At 34.1% G+C, this 20,552-nt stretch overlaps 1 protein-coding gene across 1 annotated transcript in view; it reads left to right on the plus strand.

Moving 5' to 3' along the window:
- The window catches only part of CCDC50 (coiled-coil domain containing 50), a 441,292-nt gene that overhangs the window by 259,382 nt on the left and 161,358 nt on the right, over positions 1–20,552 (plus strand). Inside the window, exon 17 of the transcript XR_012518864.1 lies at positions 14,600–14,688. The gene's annotated coding sequence lies outside the window, so the exon portion shown is untranslated. The remainder of the gene's footprint in view (positions 1–14,599; positions 14,689–20,552) is intronic.

Here is a 20,552-nt window from a genome sequence, read left to right on the forward strand (position 1 = left end):
GATTTATGAAGAAGACATCTTTCTCCGAATAACAAGAGCTGGGAAAATTACAGAATCTCATGGCCCTATATCGATCTAAAAGGTTAAGAACAAAGTTAAGGGAAAACTTGTGGCCTGAGCAGAATAGTTGTAGAAGACCTTTTTTCCCCAAGACCTCACCTGAGCTATCTGGATCTTTTAAAGTCACATTTTGGGCTAATGCATCTCATGGGTCAATGTGGTGTGACTGAAGTGCAACTTTGGCTTTCTTGGCTTTAGACCAACTTGCTTTATTAAAAGATGAGTAACAACTTCCAGCATAGTAAAAAATAGGCAAGTTGATTGCAAGAAATAAGAGAGTACCTTTTTTTTTAAAGGTAGAAAATCATTATCAACTGAAAATTGTATAAAAATAAATATTAGAATGTACTTGAAATGGTTAAGCTACAGAAGGGTTGCCTGTTGAGTTAAAATGTGTCATCTTGTTGGCTTTTTGGAAGAAAGCCAAAGACAGCATCTAAAATGCTTTTCTTAGTTATGAATAAAAGCATCAGAATATATGGCAATTGTGATCAAAGGAATACAAACAAATTGAGAAGAGGTGAGATGTGGATTGCATCAGCTCAGCAGGACAAGTGTAAGATTTATTGAACCCAGCAAGGACAATGTGTGAGACATCACCGTCTGGGCTGAGTTAAAAATAAGAAGGGCATTTTTTTCCATTTTTTGTTTCTTTTTAATCCAAAATCTGCCAGAAATCTTGTGCTGGGACATTGAACCACATTGAATTGAAGTTGAAGAGTCTGAGTATTATCAACAAAAATTTTAGTTGAAAGACTGAATATCGTATGATGTCAAATAAAGAATATTAGTCTGTAATTAAGGGTAAGAGGTTTCCAATTGCTGATGGTCAACATGTTAAGTCTCTACTAGTTTGTTTCTTATAACATAAGTAATGTTTCTTATAACATAAGTAATGTTTCTTGTGTGGGCCTGAATTTCTCAACCATTGAAAGATTAGGAGTGATTCTGGAAATGTCTTTGTATTGGGCAGAAAATTAGCTACACCACAGAAATAAATGCACAAAGGTTTTCATCCAACTCAGATGATATATGGTCTACTTTGGGTCCATGGATCCCAGATGATAACTTCGTTATCCTAAATTAACTTTTAGATAATCTAATTCTGAAAGTTTGTACAGAAGTAATAAGATCAAAACAATATTAGAGGTTAAAGGATAAATCTAATATTCTAATTTTACAGTTGTGCCAATTGAATGTGAGAGAATTTAAGTGTCTCCTTCATATTCAACATGCCTATCCTTTTCCCATTTGGTGCTATTGCACTTCACAAATATGCCTCTCATCTTTTCATTTGCTTTTTATATTTGAGCAACCGGTGCCAACCCAAACTTAGCCCAGCTCACTAGAAAGTTGTTTCCTGTCTTTAAAAACACATTTTGATTTTTGAAACTTTTATTTCAAAACTTGAGGAGGGTGTGTGTTAATTACTAATGTGTTTTCATACTCATGAGGAATAGCATATTTGAAAGGAATACAGTATTAATTTTGACCTCCCAGCAATGCATTCTTTAAAAGTCGACATAAGTTTTCTTTTCTAATCTCTTTCTCTTTGCTTCTCCTTTCTGGTTAGTGCTTCTAAAGCAAGTTAATTAAGATTGATAAATCAAGACTGTTAGATACTTATAAATCAGAAGGGGTGATTTGTGACTGTGATTAGATCCACAAGAGAGCTTAGTGGGTGAGTAAAGGAGAGACAGAAGAAGGTGCTTAATATTGTACATTTTTGTGGCAATTATGTTAAAGACAAGCTTCCATGCTGGTGAGGACCTCACTTACACTAAATTCAGAATCACAAGACCATTCAAAGTTCACCTTCACTGTACATATTTGGCTTTATTGGTAGTTAAATAATTAGGTAGACAGATAACTGGGTACAGGGAAAGTATGGAAGGACTGCTATTGATAGAAGCATAAGCAGTTGTATATCATCTCTAAGAACTATTTCAGAATACTGGTAGTCTAAGCTCCAGCAAATAACCTGTGCTGAGAGAAAACAGGCTGAGTTCATAATAAAAAGATGTTTTGTTTTGTTTTTTAATCCAAAATCGCCCAGAAATCCTGTACCAGGACATTGAAGCACATTGAACTGAAGTTGAAGAATCTGATTATTATCAACAAACAATTTTAGTTGAAAAACTAAATATCATCTGATGTCAAATAAAAAAACATTAGCCTATGACTAAGGGTATGAGGCTTCCAATTGCTGATGCTGAACTTGTGAAGCAGAGGAGTCGTGATTCTTACGCGGGCCTAAATTTCCCAACCATTGAAAGATTAGGAGTGATTCCGGAAATGTCTTTGTATTGGGCAGAAACCTCTAAGGAGCCACTCCATAGAAATAAATGCACAGGCTGGGTGGGGTAGCTCACACCTGTAATCCCAGCACTTTGGGAGGCTGAGACAGGTGGATCATGAGGTCAAGAGATCGAGTCCATCCTGCCCAACATGGCGAAACCCCATCTCTACTAAAAATACAAAAATTAGCTGGGCGTGGTGGTGTGCGCCTGTAGTCCCAGCTACTTGGGATGCTGAGGCAAGAGAATCTCTTGAAACCAAGAGGTGAAGGTTGCAGTGCACAAAGATTTTAATCCAACTCAAATGATGTATGGACTACTTTGGGTACAAGGATTCCAGATGATCTCTAATGTTAATTTAGAGATCATCTAATTCTAAAAGTTTATATAGTAGTAATAAGATTAAAACAATATTAGAGGATAAAGGGTAAATCTAATATTCTGATCTACAGTTGTGCCAAATGAATGTGAGAGAAGTTAAGTGTCTATTTCATATTCAACAAGTGTATCCTTTTCCCATTTGGTGCTATTGCATTTCACTAATATATCTCTCATCTTTTCTTTCTTTTTTTTAAAAAATATATTTGGTGCAAATCAAAACTACATTGAGATACCATCTCATGCCAGTTAGAATGGTGATTATTAAAAAATCTGGAGACAACAGATGCTGGAGAGGATGTGGAGAAATAGGAACACTTTTACACGGTTGGGAGTGTAAATTAGTTCAGCCATTGTGGAAGACAGTGTGGCGATACCTCAAGGACCTAGAAATAGAAATACCATTTGACCTAGCAATCCCACTACTGGGTATGTATACAAAGGATTATAAATCGTTCTACTATAAGGACACATGCACACAAATGTTCATTGCAGCACTGTTTACAATATCAAAGACCTGGAACCAACCCAAATGCCCATCGATGATAGACTGGACAGGGAAAATGTGACACATATACACCATGGAATATTATGCAGCCATCAAAAACGATGAGTTCACGTCCTTTGTAGGGACATGGATGAACCTGGAAACCATCATTCTCAGCAAACTGACACAAGAACAGAAAATCAAACACCGCATGTTCTCACTCATAGGTGGGTGTTGAACAATGGGAACACATGGACACAGGGATGGGAACATCACACTCTGGGGTCTGTTGGGGGCAATAGGGGAGTGACGGTGGGGGGTGGGGAGTTGGGGAGAGATAGCATGGGGAGAAATGCCAGATACAGGTGAGGAGGAGGAAGACAGCAAACCACGCTACAATGTGTGTACCTATGCAACAATCTTGCATGTTCTTCGCATGTAACCCAAAACCTAAAATGCAATAAAAAAATAAAAATAAAAAAATAAATTTGTCTTGCTGAGAAATATATATATATATGTATATATGTATATATTTGGAACCAGTATCAACCCAAGCTTAGTCTAACTCACTAGAAAACATTTTTGGCTTTGAGCATTGGTATGATACTGCTCACAACTAAAATGAATCTGACAGAGAATGGAGAGAGAAATGGAAAATCAAATCAATGGAATTAAAGGAAAGATCTGGGACAATCTTTAAAAATCCATTAGCCAGCCAAATTGGAACTTATATGCATTCTTAGGAACTGGTCATGTTGTTCTTGTTCTCACTTTTCTCCGTTTCACTCAGAAATAGCCATTCTCATTAAACTGAATTCTGATGTCATTGCCAGTATTGGGCTTAGGCATTCTATCCAAAAATAACTGATTATTAAGTGATGAATGAGATGATTCACACACAAACTGGTTTTTTTGGATAAGGCAACTAAGACACTGAATTCTAAATACTTATGTCTATGTGGTGTGTCCATTTTGAGTTTTATTTTAGTAGCATTTATGGATCTATTTTGCATTTAATATAAAAATAATTAGGCAGCTGTTCATATGCAAATAGCATTAAAAGAAATTTTTTAAAAAGGGTTGACCTTTTGTTAACCTTATAACCTGCTGTGCTTTCATGTAAATATTTTTATATTTAAAGGTTAATTAAAAACATTTTTTCCTTTTCTTTCTTTCTTTTTGAAATGGAGTTTCCCTCTTGTTGCCCATTGCACTTCAGTGCAATGGCATAATCTCCTCTGACGGAAACCTCCGCCTCCCGAGTTCAAGAGATTCTCCTGCCTCAACCTCCCAAGTAGCTCGGATTACAGGCGCCTGCCACCATGCCGGGCTAATTTTTTTTTTTCTTTTTGTATTATTAGTAGAGATGGATTTTCACCAAGTTGGCCAGGTTGCTCTTGAACTCCTGACCTCTGGTAATTCAACTGCCTCTGCCTCCCAAAGTGCTGGAATTACAGGCGAGAGCCACCTCACCTGGACTGTTTTCTTAATCATCCTTAATCTAGTAAAGATAAATACAAGGGTCTTCAAGTTTCTTCTCTAATGCCTAAACAATACTTAGGGATTTGGTATGAAATATTCAGAAGTTGCATTAACAGATTTTTACATTGTGCTTTTAGATAAAAATGAAGGCTAACTTTCAAAAATCCCTGAGTGAGTGATAGGACAGTGTGATATTTCGGATACATTGATATCTTTATGTCAAGAAATCTTACAAATTCAGCCCTTTTCTTTGACCTCTTTAGAAATCATATCTGAGTGCAAGTGAAGGAGTGTGACATTATTTAAAGAAAAAAAGCTTAGCTTAGATCACCCCTAGTCGTAATATATAAATGGCATCCAAATATATTATGTTTAAAATTTTTATTTAAATAAATTATATCAGATATTCTTCATATCTCACTATGTTTTAGTTGCCTGAGTTTTCTCAGGCATTTTTAAAACTACTTTATTGAGATATAATTGACCATATAAAAATACTATATCTATTTAATATTATATGACTTGATGATTTTGGAGATAAGTGTACACCCAGGAAATCCTCATCACAGTATATGCCATAAACATATCCATTATCTCCAAAAGTTTCCTCCTGCCCTCTTTATTTATTAGTATTCTGTCATAAGAAGAGATAACATAAGGTATAGCCTCCAGCAAATTTGAAAGTATACAATATGAAATGAACCATAGGCACTATGTTATATGGTAAATCTCCAGGGCTTATTCGTCTTGTATCACTGAAACTTTGTACCCTTTGACTAATTTTGTGTCCTTTGACCAACAATTTTCACATTACAAAAAATGCTAAATACATGAGGTAAAATGTATGTTAAATAGCTTGATTTAATTATCTACACATGCATTTTACACACACACACGCACACACACACAGACACACACACACATTTTACACCATATATACAGTTTTACTTTTATTATATATGTTTATACAAGTAATTATGCCCATAATTGAAAAATAAGGAAACAATAAAAAAAGGATTGGGAATCAATGTGGAATAAGGTTCAAGTCTTGATTACCTATTCAATTGCTTTTGTGATAATGGGCTAGATTTACTTCTCTAGATCTCTTCTTCATCTGTAAATTAAAAGTTTTGGGTTAGGTAAGCTTTATAGTTTCCTTAGCTCTTAACTTTACAAATCCTTTCACAAATAATTCTGAAATAATCACAATTATTTCCTAGAAAATTCTGAGAGAAGGATTTTTATAAATGAGTATTAAAAATAAATCACACAGGACAAGAGAATAAAACATATAATTTCAAGTTTTAGTAATTAAAATCAGATTTATTTCCTAAAGTATTAATATCTTGGATATTATGGGGAAGTACTTGCTCTGAGATTCTATAAGAAGTCAGTATCTGTTTTTTCATTATATTTTATGGAAAAGTCCACTAAAGAACTCCTGGCGCTACTTTTTCATTTTGTTTTGGTAAGTATTAAACCTCACTACATAATTTGAGACTATAACGGTGTATTAAAATTCTTAGTTTATTCTTTTTCTTGTATCTTGGGTTCTGTTCCTTGACCTTGACATGTCATTTAATGAAACCCACTCAAATTTGAGGTTCATTTACAATCTTCTATATCTACTTTTACATATGTTCTTTTTACACCTCTGAATTCTCATGGCCCCTTGTCCTAGGGTGCCTCAGCATAATCCTCCTTTTACTAGTAATATATGGTACATGTCATATTAATGCCTTAATGCCTTGAACTATTCACTCATCCTGAAACTTTCTTCAGATCTTTCTGATTGGCTCTTTCTTGTTATTCAGGTCTTAGTTTATATTCTACCACTGCAAAAAGCTCTCTCATCATCCAATAAAGTAACTTCCCAGTTATTGCCTATTTTATTGTCATCTTTCACTTTCTTCATAGCACTATTTGAAGTTATTTTATGTATGTCTCTCTCTTTAAAAGGTAAGCTTTCTGGAGACAAAAAGATGCTTAATAAGTATGTAATGATGATACATTTTTTGTATGTGTGCATTTTATTTGTTTTGCTGGACAAGGCATTCACCTTAGAATAGGGTTACTTCTGTTTCAATTCTTTTATCTTCTGCAATATCTGATGTATGGTCTTGCATACCAGAAATTCTCTGTAGATACTCTTAATGGAATTATGTTAATGCGGCAGAAAAAAAACAGTAGAAAATTGGTTACTCTCATTCTATTTGCAAAATGTAGTTTCACAGTAACATCATTTCATTTCATGGGTTCTTAATTTAATAAAAAATAAAGAAAAGAAAGAGAACCCCATGGTTTTAGCATGCTAACTTAAAAATCTATATCAAGGCTGAGCAATTGCATGCCCAAAGAAAACCTTGATTTAATTCTTTTCTAAAAAGATGTCCGTATCTCTTTAACTGCCACTCAAAGAAAATGTGAGTTTGTTTAAATAAAAGATATTTGGAACTACAGTTCTTATAATAAACCTAAAAATAGAATTATTTAATATATCTAGGAAAATTTTTCATAGATCTGGTATAATCACAGAATAGTCAATCCACCAGAAAGGTAACATTTTTTTTTACTAATGATTTTGAAATATAAAATGATATATAATGCTTTAATTAATCTAGATTATTCAGGAACACCTAAGTCATAGTGACTATATAAAAGAAATAAAAATAGAAGATTTCTGAAGTGTCTAGTTCATATTTATGTAAACAGGAGAATAAAACAATGTTTTATTCATTCAACATAAACTGGACTGGATTAGGGTTAGACTTGTTACTTTGAAGTTAAATTTACTATGAAATTGATGTTCATTAGAATGTGACTACAAGGAGGGACTCTAGCGGTCATTCAAATGAAGTTCTTATAGATGAAGAAACTGAAGTAAAACAAACTCTTCAGTGTTGTACAACTAGCTACTCTAGATTAGCTCAGCTTTAAAGGTTGACTAGATGTCCAGATGGAAGCATCTGTGTCTTAGTTCAATGTCTCCTCCAATATATAGCCATTTGACTCCTATTTCAAGGGATACCAAAGAGTAAAATTCTGTAACATGTACTCATCAAGGTTGGAAGCTAATAGGTTTTGGACTCATCTATTATTTATCAAGAAAAGTGTTTCCAGTTTATAATAATACATTGTAATCAAATAAATACACGAATACTAAAATTATATCAAGTCCTGAAACATATCTTTCTTTGAATATTTAGGAGGCACTTGTGGATTTAATACTGCTTTCTTTATGAAATTTAGTAAGATTTACATTGTGTATGATGAATAACATTCTGTTTATCAGAATGCAAAGTAACAAAGGAGGAGGTAAATGTACTGCTTTAGTGTGTGTATTAATAGGAATTATTTCAGTTGCAAAAGGCAAGAACTCAGCTCAAATTATCTTATACAAAAGAAGCTCGCTGGCTGGGAACAGTAGCTTAAAGCTGAAAGCAAGAGATATAGAAAAACAAAGCACCTAGGGTAGGAATTATGCACTCAGAATTGCTAAAATATTATCTGTCTCTTTTCTTATTTGTGCTTGGCTTCATTATTCATATTTTAAATAAGATATGACCCCTGGCCATTCCAGTATTATTTCCTTTCAGTGTAGCAACACTGCCCCTTCCCTTAAAGGATATGGCTTCTTTATTCCAGGTTCTATAGATCAATGTTAAGAAAGGTGTTGAACTGGCACAGCTTAGGATATCAGTTTTTGCCGCTGACGGAGGGACTTTTCATTGTATAACTAGTTGTTACTCTTTGAATTTAAGAGAGGAAACTATCATTTTCAAATAAAAATCCAAAAGTGGCACGAGAAAATTCTTATGATCTTTTGCTTTAATTTCGTGCATTTATTTGGTCATTATTAAATAAATGCCCTTTACAGAAAATGTAAAAAGTAACACAAAAGATAAATAAGCAGAAAAAGTCATCCAATAACCCTCATGATCCCAGCATAATAATCTTCTTTAAGGTAACTGAAATGACCATCCTTCCTTTACAATTGCAGATGGTAACACCCAGGGATTTTAAGAAACTTGTCAACTCTAGTAAGTGGTAGAGCACAGGGAAAAGAAAAGCCAGGGAAGCTTTTACAGAGCAGGAGACAAGGATAGAAAATGACTTATGATTGGAAAAACACAATTGACAAATTATTTTAAATTTTGCAGGTTTAATTGTACAAAGAGAGAGAGAGCATAGAACAGGAGAAACATACCAAGGCAAGACAGGTAATGACCTCAGCTTTAGAGATTTACCATTTTATTATAGTTCTATTTCCATTTAGGTATTAAGGTGTAACTGTCCAACAGGCAGTATGAACCCAAGACTGGTCAAGATATTGTGTCAATGGCGCTGGTTGAAGGCACTGGTGTTAAAGGTTGTAGATAGATTTGTGATGAGGCAGAATCTTGAGGAATTTGAGTTAGATGTTGTACAGATTGCTGAAGGCTACAATTGTTTTTGTTTCTTTTCTTTTTAAAATTCTTTTAATGTATATATTTTATTGCACTTTAGGTTCTGGGATACATGTGCAGATCATGCAGGATTGTTGCATAGGTACATACATGACAATGTGGTTTGCTGCCTCCATCAACCCGTCACCTGTATCTGGCATTTCTCCATGTGTTACCGTCCCCAAGCTCCCCACTGCTTGCTGTCCCTTCCTATTCCCTCGCAACAGACCCCAGTGTGTGATACTCCCTTCCCTGTGTCCATGTGTTCTCATTGCTCAACACCCACCTATGAGTGAGAAAAAGTGGTGATTGATTATCTGTTTTTGTGTCAGTTTTCTGAGAATGATTTGCTTCTTTTTTTAAAGCCCTGGACCATTTTCTTGAAGAGTCCCATTGGAAAAGTCATAGTTTGATATGGTATGAGAAGCTGGCCAGGATTCTAAATGGTGAATGTGGCAACCAGTTGTCTGCCTGGTATAAAATACATCCAGGTGTTCAAATCTCCTGAGCTCTAAGGCTAACTACCATCTTTAATTATTGTGTGCATCCATTCCTATAATTATCAGAAGACTAGGAACTTAGATAGCTTGTTTTGCTCCTGAATCTGTTACTAAGTAGCTGTATAAACTAAAAAAACTATTTTTCCAACCTGGGTTTAGATTTCCTCGTATCTGAAATTACAAGAATAGACTAAATAATCTCTAATTACCCAGCTCTGAAACCCAGACTCTATGATGAGAATAAGCATTTTCCCAAACCCCAAAACATCATATTCCTTTATAGAAATTATTACTTTCTTCTTCATCCTCTGGTCATCTGCATAAACATTTCATCCATCCTCTAGACAATAACCATGATAGGACAGAAAATCAATAACCATCTCTGTGTCTTCCTTGGAATTTAACACAGAACATTGAAAATAGTAGAAATTAATACAAATTTAAAGAGTAAACAATGACATACATTTTTAAACAGAAAACTTTGTGTTCTGTGCTAATTTCTCTGCTAATAACATGTTAAAGTTCAAAGCAGTAGTCATGACGGTGATATTCTAGAACCATCATAATTGAAGTGTGGTGCTCCCTCTGTAATTGTAAAATAAATAGCTACACAATGCTTCTCATATCTAGAGTTCTAATGGATCAAAACTCTCTTAAACCTACACCTCCAGGATCTATGACATGGAGAAACCACCTTCTTGCATATTGTACATAGGGTGGCAATCTTCATTTATATTCATTCCTTGGAGTCTTGGCTTTATGCTGCTTTGACAGCTTGTCAGGAATAAATCATGTCAAGAAATGCATACTCTTTGGAGATTTTCATATAGCTCATGTTGCTAGAAAGAAAGAAAAACATATTAAGCTTGTTTAATCAAATTAATAAAGATATATACACTGTCTTCTGCAGCTGATCAACTGGCAATGGAGGTAGTTAATTTTAAGGTCTCTGAAAGCCTCACGTTTGTGGTGACAAACTCTGGAACTTAAAGACTACTGTTAACTCTCTACAACTGTACTGTAAATTCTTTTTTTCTTTTATAACTGTTAACAAAAGAAAAAGTATCTTTCCTTGCATAGGCAGAAATGGTTCAGTATTTGTATCAGCACCCTCAGAATTAATAGATAATTCATCAACATGGATCTAGATTGACTATTTGGATTTGTATATTTTTCTCTGCCATTTAGATCTTCTGTTATATACTTCTATGGAAAAAAATACTAAATTTGTAGTTATAAAAGTTGGCATAAGGTACAAAATCTAACGCTTGTAGGCTGTGGATGCAAGCCATTTCACTATTTGGGGCCTCAGTTTCTCTTGTATCAATGACGATAATACATGTAGTACTATTTTTATTGTCACAGGATGATTTTGAAGAAAACCATACAAATATCTGTGAAACTGTAAAATCCAAGGCATCAAACAAATGTAGGTATTACATATATGGTTTTCCCATATCAGCACTGTCAGAAAAATATTGCCCCCAATTATTTACAATCACAAGTAAAATAGAATTTTATATCTTTACTGTGTTATGTAGTTAAGGAGCCATTTCCCTGGCTTCCCAAGGAGCCAGTTTCCTCAGATTTTTGCTGTAGTATATGAAGATACCTTATTTTCTACCACTTTTCTAGCTGATGAGAAAAAGTACGATTCAAAAATCTTCAGTGATTTTTCCCTAAAATAATTAGTTTCAACATTTGGTAGCACTTTAAACAAAATAAACCATTTTCTACTTCTGGCATGCCACTTTAAATAGGATTATTGAGGGACATTCTCTCAGTTGAGATGTTTAGGCAAATCCCTTAATGAAGAAAGGCAGTAATTCAGACCAAGGTGTGGGCAAAGGATAGTCCAGGATGAGGAAACACCAAGCATAAAGGGAGCGAGCCAGAAAAGAATTGCTATTTCCAACGAGCACCAACATGTCCAGTATCAATGAGTCAAATGAATGAGAAAAAGAGCGGAAGGAGAGAAAGACAATGTCATGAGTCGTTGTCTGACTGTACAGTCTCTCATAGACCATGATAATTGTTTGCGTCTTATTCTAAGTTCAGTAAAATGTCATTGAAATCTACATAGGAAAGCAACAGGATCTGATTTATGTTCTAAATGGATCATTTTGGCTTCTGTGTGTGATACGCAATTTAGTACGATAAAAGCAGAGTCGGGAATGAAAGATAAGACAGAGATCAAAGTAGATACACTAGTGACTTAGACTACAGTGGTAGAAATTGTAATAAAGAACAATACTCACACTGGATAGATATTAAGGATAATGCCGACAATTATGTTAGATTAAATAAAAGAATTGAGAAAAAAATACTAAAACTAGCTTAGGTTTTTAGTATGAGCAAATTTGAGTTACAACCTAAACAGAGTTGAAAACATTAAAAAATAACAATCACAAATTTTCACACCTTACAAGATGCATTTGTGGTTTGTGGATTCTTGTGTGTGGATATGTATGTTCACATGTGTTTGTGACTATCACTTAGAAATTACTTGTAAAAAATTTCTCAAAACTCTGGAAACATGCAATTAAAAATAAATCATAACCTATGGCTCAAAACTTATATCACACAATCGATCTTTGATGACAAGTTCAGCTTTTCTGTTACAGAAGAATATTAAAAACAAACAAATGAAAAATCTGCCAATAACAAGTAAATTTGATGAGACTGGAATTAGTTTTGAAGAGATATGGACTACTGGAAAAACCAGAACATATTTTTTTTCTACAGATAATCATTATCAGTTTTAATTTGTTTTAATTGCATGCTTCATCTCCCTTCCAATTTAGTTATTTTAAAGTTAAAAATTGATTCTGTAAAACTCATCACTATACCATCAATGTGGCCCTTTTGTGTCAGCTACTTTTACATCCAGGGAAGATAATGGCTAATTTAATGAGGAAGTTTAAGAAAGAATGAAACATTCAAAGAAAAAAATAATGAGGCACAGTTCCCTCTGGACCTGCTCCTAATGTTTAATACAAGAAAATGTCAGCAGTGTTTTAAGAGTCACAGAAATTATTGTGATACAGGCAACATTGCATAGGCTTATTCACCAACAAAAGGCTTAGCATGAGACTTTTCACAGAGTAGGCAGAACATATATTATTGACTTTTATTAAAGGTCATATCATATATACTAAATAGATTGCCATTTTTAAACTATACTTTAAGTTCTGGAGTACATGTGCAGGACATGCAGGTTTGTTACATAGTTATACGTGTGCCATGGTGGTTTGCTGCAACTGCCACCCTGTCATCTACATTAGGTGTTTTTCCTAATGCTATGCCTCCCCTAGCCTCCCTTAACCCACATCCCCCAACAGGCTCAGGTGTGTGATGTTCCCTTCCCTGTGTCCATGTGTTCTCATTGTTCAACACCCACTTGTGAATGAGAACATACAGTTTTTAATGCTGCTTCTGCCATTGTAAGCATGTCATTCAATGGCATGATATGCTAGTCTGATGGCGTTGTCAGAATCAAAAGTTCAGCGGTGAAGTAACTGGTCACAGTCTTGCATAAGCAGAAAAAGGATAAAAACATGATTTTTTTTTTTTTACCCCAAGGTCAGCATAGAGGTTGGTTAAAGCCAGCTAATTATATTTTTCTGCACAATATTTGTCACAATATTAGTTCATTTTGAAGAATGATGTTGGAGACAAAGAGGTCTAAAAGAGGGGTTCTTATTCTCTTGATATTTAAACTTTTTTCCTGACAGCTATTAAATAGTAAGAAGGACAGTCTTTGGGACTTACTCTGTTTTTGCAAGAATACAGGTTAACTATGAGAAAGAAACTGAGGAAGCAAAAGCATTAATTATGTCTTCAGAGAAAAGCATAGAGCCTCCTCTGTACCTCCCTGAATTTTCCTTATCTTTCCCCCCTGCTGTATGCTGAGAAATGAAAGCTCTCTCAGAAACCTTTTGAAGGACTAGCTGTTGGAAGGTTTCTGCTTAGAAATACCCTCCCCACTCTTTCCGTGAGAAAAATACAACTTAGTTTCAAAATTTAATATCATTATTACATATCATTTGTGTTTTCCCTCAAAGAAGAATTATTGTTTCTTTCTCAGTACTGTTAACTTTGCTGGGTGTGTACATATTTCGGACAGTACTTCTCCCCTATTGAATTGTCTTGGCATTTTCGTCAGAAATCATTTCACCGTCTACGTTTCGGTCTATTTCTAGATACTCTGTTCTATTCCAGCAATATGCATATCTATGCTTGTGACAATAATATTGTGATTACTACCATGTTATTGTAATTTCTGAAGTCTGGTAGTGTAGTTTTTCCAGGTTTTCTTTTGTATAATATTGATTTGACTATTCCAGGTCATTTTTGTTTATACATACATTTTAAAATCAACCTGTCACTTTCTGTAAAAGAACTTTCTAGACATTTTGTTTAGGTTGCATGGAATTTGTAGATCACTTTGAAGAGAATTTATATTTTAATAATATTGATTGTTCCAGTGCATGGATATTTATCTGTTATTTAGATTTTTTGTTAATTTTTTATTCTCTATTTCATACCGTAAATGTCCTGTGTATATTTTGTTTAGTTTTTATGTAAGGATTTTATAATCTTGGGGGGATAAATGTATATTAAATTGTTAAAATTTTATTTTCTATATCTTTGCTGAAAGTATGTCATATGCATTTGATTTTGTTTTAATCTTCTATATTTAAAAAGTTATAAGAAAATTGTTATGTTGTTACCTAATGATACAGTCATTATCCTTCATCTTTGTTTGTTTAAACTTTATTTATTCCTAAAATCTGACTTTTTCTGTATCGATTCCCTCTTCAAGACTGAATAATTGTATTTGCATTTCCCATAATTTTACTTTGTCTGAAAATGTCTTTATTTTAACTCTGTTCTATTTTCACTAAATATAGAATTCTGGGTTAACTATTATTCTCTCTTTTTTTTCAGCATTTTAAATATGTTGCGCCAATGTCATCTGTCCTTAATGGTTTCTGATATCATCATCCACCATCATTTGAAACATTGTTTCACCACAGGTAAAGTTAATTTCTGGATATTTTTAAGATTTTCTTGTTCCATTTGTCTTTCAGCAGCTTGACTATGAGGTACCTATATCCGTGTAGATGCTTCTTTCAAATGTGTCCTATTTGGGGTTTGCTGACCTTTAGTAGTCTATAAATGTAGTTCTTTCATCAGATTTGGAAAGTTTTGGTCATCATTTCTTCAAACATTTTTTGTCTCGAACTTTTTCTTTTCTTTCTAGACCTTCAATTACCTAATAAGGCGCTAGCCCTTTTGAAATGTCCCACTATTCTCTAGGGCTCAGTTTATATTTTTTCATAAACTTTTTGTCTCTTTTACAAATTGCATGATTTCTATTGATTTAGATGCAGTTTTACTTAGATTCTTTTGGCATCTTTATTTTAATAATCCAGCCTATCCAAGAAATCTATATTTCAGGTTTTGTGTTATCAATTTTAAATTTTTTTTATGCTTTTTTGTTTTCTACTTTTACACTGGTATTTCCTAATTTTTTAATGCCTTCCATGTATATATTTCTTTACCTGATTGAGTATTGTTATAACTCTGTTTAGTTTGTGTCTGATAATTCCAACGTTTGGTCAACTTTTCCCCTTAAATATGGGTCATTGTTTTGTGGCTCTTTATGAAGTGATTTTTGGATTGAATTGTGAACATTATGAATATCATTATGAATAAAAATCTAGGCTCTGGTTTTTTTTTATATCACTTTAGAAAGTGTTGATGCTTTTGTTTAGCAGAAAAGTGACTTAAACGCAGATTAAAGAGTATCTATCTGTGATGGCAGTGGCTCAGAGTGTACTTTAGTTCTTTAAATCTTAACTCCTGATTGCTTTCAGCTTGCTTATTCATAGATGCATCAGATGTCAACATTTTAGGTGTGAGGTTTCTTCTCCTCTGGATTGGATTCTTCCTTTGCAGAGGCTGTTTTTGTATTTTAACTCTCTTCCTTGATTGTTCTGCCAAAAAAAAAAAAAAAAGGGTGAGTCATTTTCTATCAGAGCTATAGCCGCCCCATGCCCAATACCACTGCTGTGATTACCTTCTGTGTAAAGCAGTTAAAAAATTACATACACACTCCAAATTTCAACTTCCAAGCTGGTTACATGCTCCAAGTTTCAATGAATGCTTGCTTAGCTTCCATCTCCAGTGTCCAGTGCCTTCAGGTAGTTCTTTTTTAAGAGTCAATAGCTCTTATTTGTTGGAAGATTAATTTATTAGGAGCTCACTCCTTTATAGTACAAGCAGAAATCCTCAGATATATATAGCAGATAAAGCCAATAAACACTCAATTTTCTACATATTTTCAGCCCTTTTGTGATCAGTCTTTAAAATCTATTGTTCCAATGAAATAAAGTAATGAAGATGGACACATTATTTTCTCTGAGCTATTGTATGTACATGCAAATTGTACTACAGTGAAAATATTTGCTGTCCTCCCTTATTCTGCACTGAATCCTTACCTATAGAAGGACTACTGAATCCATTACACTGACATCAGGCTTAGCCAATTGATATGGCTTGGCTCTGTGTCCCCACTCAAATCTCATGTCCAGCTATAATCCCCACATGTCAGAGAAGGAACTTGGTGGAAGGTGATTAGATGGGGGTAGTTTTCCCCATGCTATTCTTATGACAGTGAATGAGTTCTCATGAGGTCTGATAGTTCCCTGGTACCTCACTCTATCCGGTTGCCATGTAAGATGTGCCTTGCTTCCCTATTACTTTCAATCATGATTGTAAGTTTTCTGAAGCCTCCCAAGCCATGCAGAACTGTGAGTCAATTAACCCCCTTTTCTATATTAATTACCCAGTCTCAGGTATTTCCATATTGTAGTGTGAAAATGGACTAATACACCAATAATACATAGGCAGAAGTTATTTGGGTGACCTCCCAGCAAAATAAATTATAGCTATTACATGGCCCTAACATCTTACTTTCTTATTGTCATGAAGCAATTATAGCTCAGATGGAATCTTCTTTTTATCCTTCATTCTAGAAGAATGATTAAACATGGAGCCACAGACACTCTGTAATATGTGTGCACATGACTGAGAAATAAGTCTTTGTTGTTTTAAGTCTAAGATTGTGAGATAATTTATTATTATAACATAGCATAAATTAACTGGCACAGACATGCTATGTAACTTACCCTAAGCTGACAGACAGTTATGTATAAGCATGAGGATAAAGAAAAGGAGATGGAGTCACTCATTCTATATATTAACAACACAACAGCAATAACCGTAAAAACCAATAGTTTTACTAAATAAGTTTATATTTCTTCTGAAGAAGCATAAAGTGTAATAGTAGCTGAAACTCTTTACTAATAGTGAGATGAGGGAGATTATATCCCTTGTTTAGATACTAATTAGTGGCAATACTCTTTGAAAGCCCTTTACCTCTTTACCCTTTGATGTCCTCATTTGTATAATAGCAACGTTGCCTACTTAATCTCTGGAGATCTACTAACTCCAACAAACCTAAGATTTGATGTATATCAGCAAAACAAAGTACATAGTCACTATTGCAGAGCTTCTGTCAGCAGTAGAACACTCCGAGTAATGCCACAAGGGCTTCTTGTAAAGCAAAACAAGATTGTCCGCAAAACAAACCTGGCACCCTATCCTGAAAACTGTCTTACTCTGTTTTCTGCTCTTATAACAGAATACTACAGACTGGGTGATTTATAAAGAAAATGAATTATTTCTCACAGTTCTTGAGGTTGGGAAGTTCAGGAGCATGACATGGAAGGTCATTTAATACAGTAAAGCATCCCATGAAAAGTAAATGTTCAGGGCAAAGAAATGGGGCCGAACTTATCCTTTTATTAGAAGCCCACTCTTGCAATAACAAACCCACGCCAGCAATAACAGCATTAATCCATTCATGAAAGAAGAGCCTAATGAACTTTAAAAGATTCCACTTTTTACTAGTGTTACAAAGAGTATTAAGTCTCCAACATAGGCATACATTTCCAAGATTTTGGGAGATATATCCAAATCATCAGAGAATTCATTTCTACTTAAAATGCTACTATGCCTCTTCTTTTTCCTCTCTAATATTAGAGTGATCATGTTCTATATAGATGCTGCTCCTAAAGACTATTTTCAAGTATGAAAACTCATATGGAGCAGCAATGAATAAAGCCATAGCAACTGGGGTCAGCCTACATGTAACATGAATAAGAAAGTTAATAATTGTGAACTACTGAAGTTGTAGTGCTATTTTTTATACAGCAAAATTAATTGTTATGCAAAAAGTAGTATCAAAAATAGATGCTGTCCTAATAAAATACCTAAGCTATACAATTAGAAATGTGACACATAGCAGTGATAAAATTTTAATGGAGAAAGGAAAAAATGGCACTAGATATCAAGCACTGGTAAACATTTGGTTAAATGTAAACCTTAAAACACCGAAGGTGTTTAAGGCAACTTGAAAGGCAAACTATGTACCTAATAAGCTTGTGGTATCTAGGGGAGTAGGTTTTGAGAAGCAAAATTTTCTTAGAGTTTTTGTTTATTAGTCACATCAGGCAAGTACTACAAGACAAACACCACTGTATGTGCTCAGAAAATAATTGACCCACTTGCAAACAGGGCAATATGGAAAAGTTATGAATCTGAACATTCTCAAACTTTCAGGGCTGAGATTTGCAACTTCTCATGTCCAATATGTAAAAGAAAAAACTGAGAAATTATTTGAAGAATCATACTCAGTCTCAAGGCATAAACCAAAATCAAGGATGTGGCTATGGTTTCTTTTGTTAAAATGTCTGTATGAATTAATATCAACCCCAGTGAATCCTCTTAGTTGGACCCAAAGGCTCACGAAGAAGAGATTTAAAGTGCTCTCTTTAGTATAGAGAAATACAGAATTTAAAATATAGGTGTAGATAATAACAAATGTAGTTGACTGCATTAAATATGTATTATATATGTATATATTTTAATTCAAGGTATATCTACATAAAATATTTTATATGAAATATATGACATACATATGTAGGTGTATCCTATATTAAAAGAGACTATGACTGGATGTGAAACAATTATTGGTTTCCCAAATATCTATAGGAGTAAATGAGGCTGAGAAAATTTCTCAATTCCCAAGGAAGCTATGTTCTCCATTGCTCTTTTCAAATTTGGAAAAGAAAGGAACTCTCAAAGGATTAAATAAAAATTTATAGATAATAATGAATTGGAGCCTGCTATGGGAAGTGGAACTTCAGCTCAATCAATGCACATTACCAACCTTTAGGGTAAGAAATTGCCTAATATTTAGCCAAAAGAAATTAAGAACTTTCATAGTCAGGTTATTCTTGGTGCTTTCCATTTTTCACTTGTCAAAATAGTTTGTATATTAGTGTATTATGGGCAAGCAAAATTTGTCTTTCTAATATGTAGGTCTCTGATTAAGAGGAGCTGTAACTGGATTTGGCATATTGGAAACATTTTGGAGTATATTCATTGAGGAAAGAAATAGAATATTTTATGAAAAGAAAAGAGAGATATAAATATTTATGATCAAGAGAGAAGTCTTTGGTAGGTCACAACTATTATTTTTCACAACCATTAACTTCTCCTTCTCTGTGAGAGGTTTGTAGTTGCTCACCAATTGCCGTGTTACTTGTCAATGGCGCCTGTGAGAGGAATTTACATCTCCAATACACTGACATGGAGTGTACCCTTGTAGCATGCATGCTTTGGTTAAGATTACTAGCAAGCATGGTGTATTTTATTTATTTAAATATATATATATATATATATATATATATATATATATATATATATATTAAACAGATAATTAAAACTCTTAAAGGCATTTCAAGTTCCTATCTGCTCTCTTGCCCCTCAGTCTTTGGTCATAAGAATGTACAGGGCCCACATGGGAGATGCACTTTTTACACAGATCTCTGAATACAAAAACTAGAAGGTCAGAGATAAAACACAACCATAGGCTAGAGTAAAGCACCTATGAAAGATGTCAGTTGAATGAGAAATAAACATTTAACTTTTTAAAAAGGTACAAAGAAAAGAAGTGTTCTAACTACAAACCGCTATTTCCCCCCTTATATTTCAATAGAAAGCAAGATTAAATCAAAAGCAAGATTTTTAATGCCCTACACGTTTTATTTTTATTTTTATTTTATTATATCTATTTATTTATTGAGATAGAGGCTCACGTTGTCACCCAGGCTGGAGGGCAATGGTGTGATCTCTACTCACTGCAACCTCTGCCTCCTAGGTTCAAATGATCCTCCATCCTCAGCCTCCTGAGTAGCTGGGACTACAGGCTCCCACCACCACGCCTGGCTAATTTTTGTGTTTTTAGCAGAGGCAGGGTTTTACTGTGCTGTCCTGGCTGGTCTCGAACTCCTGACCTCAGGTGATCCACCCACCTAAGCCTCCCAAAGTATGAGGATTACAGGTATGAACCACCACACCTGGCCAAGATCCACACCCTTTAAAAGTGAAGGCTTGTTCTATTTGAAATATGGCACACTCAGATATAAACTTTTTATGGAAGAGAGTATGTGCTATTTGAAATATATATGCACATATTTATAATTTGTAATACAACTCAAGATATATATCATGCTAGATTCTATGCAGGAACAGAAAATAAGACTACAGCTCAACCTTATATTCAATACTGTAAGAATAACCTTTTGCAAATCAGGTCTCTCTGGGCTTTAGATTCTTCATCAGTCAAATAGAAATATATATCCTGTCTAACAATCCTTGAGGACTTTTTGAAGATCCAAAAAGATATGAAATGTCAAAATATAAGATTTACGTCAATATGCAAATTTTGTTGTATGAAATTGGAAAGTCATACTCTTCAACAACACTG

The sequence above is a fragment of the Saimiri boliviensis genome, chromosome 8, assembly GCF_048565385.1.
Source record: "Saimiri boliviensis isolate mSaiBol1 chromosome 8, mSaiBol1.pri, whole genome shotgun sequence".
NCBI classification, from domain to species: Eukaryota; Metazoa; Chordata; class Mammalia; order Primates; family Cebidae; genus Saimiri; species Saimiri boliviensis.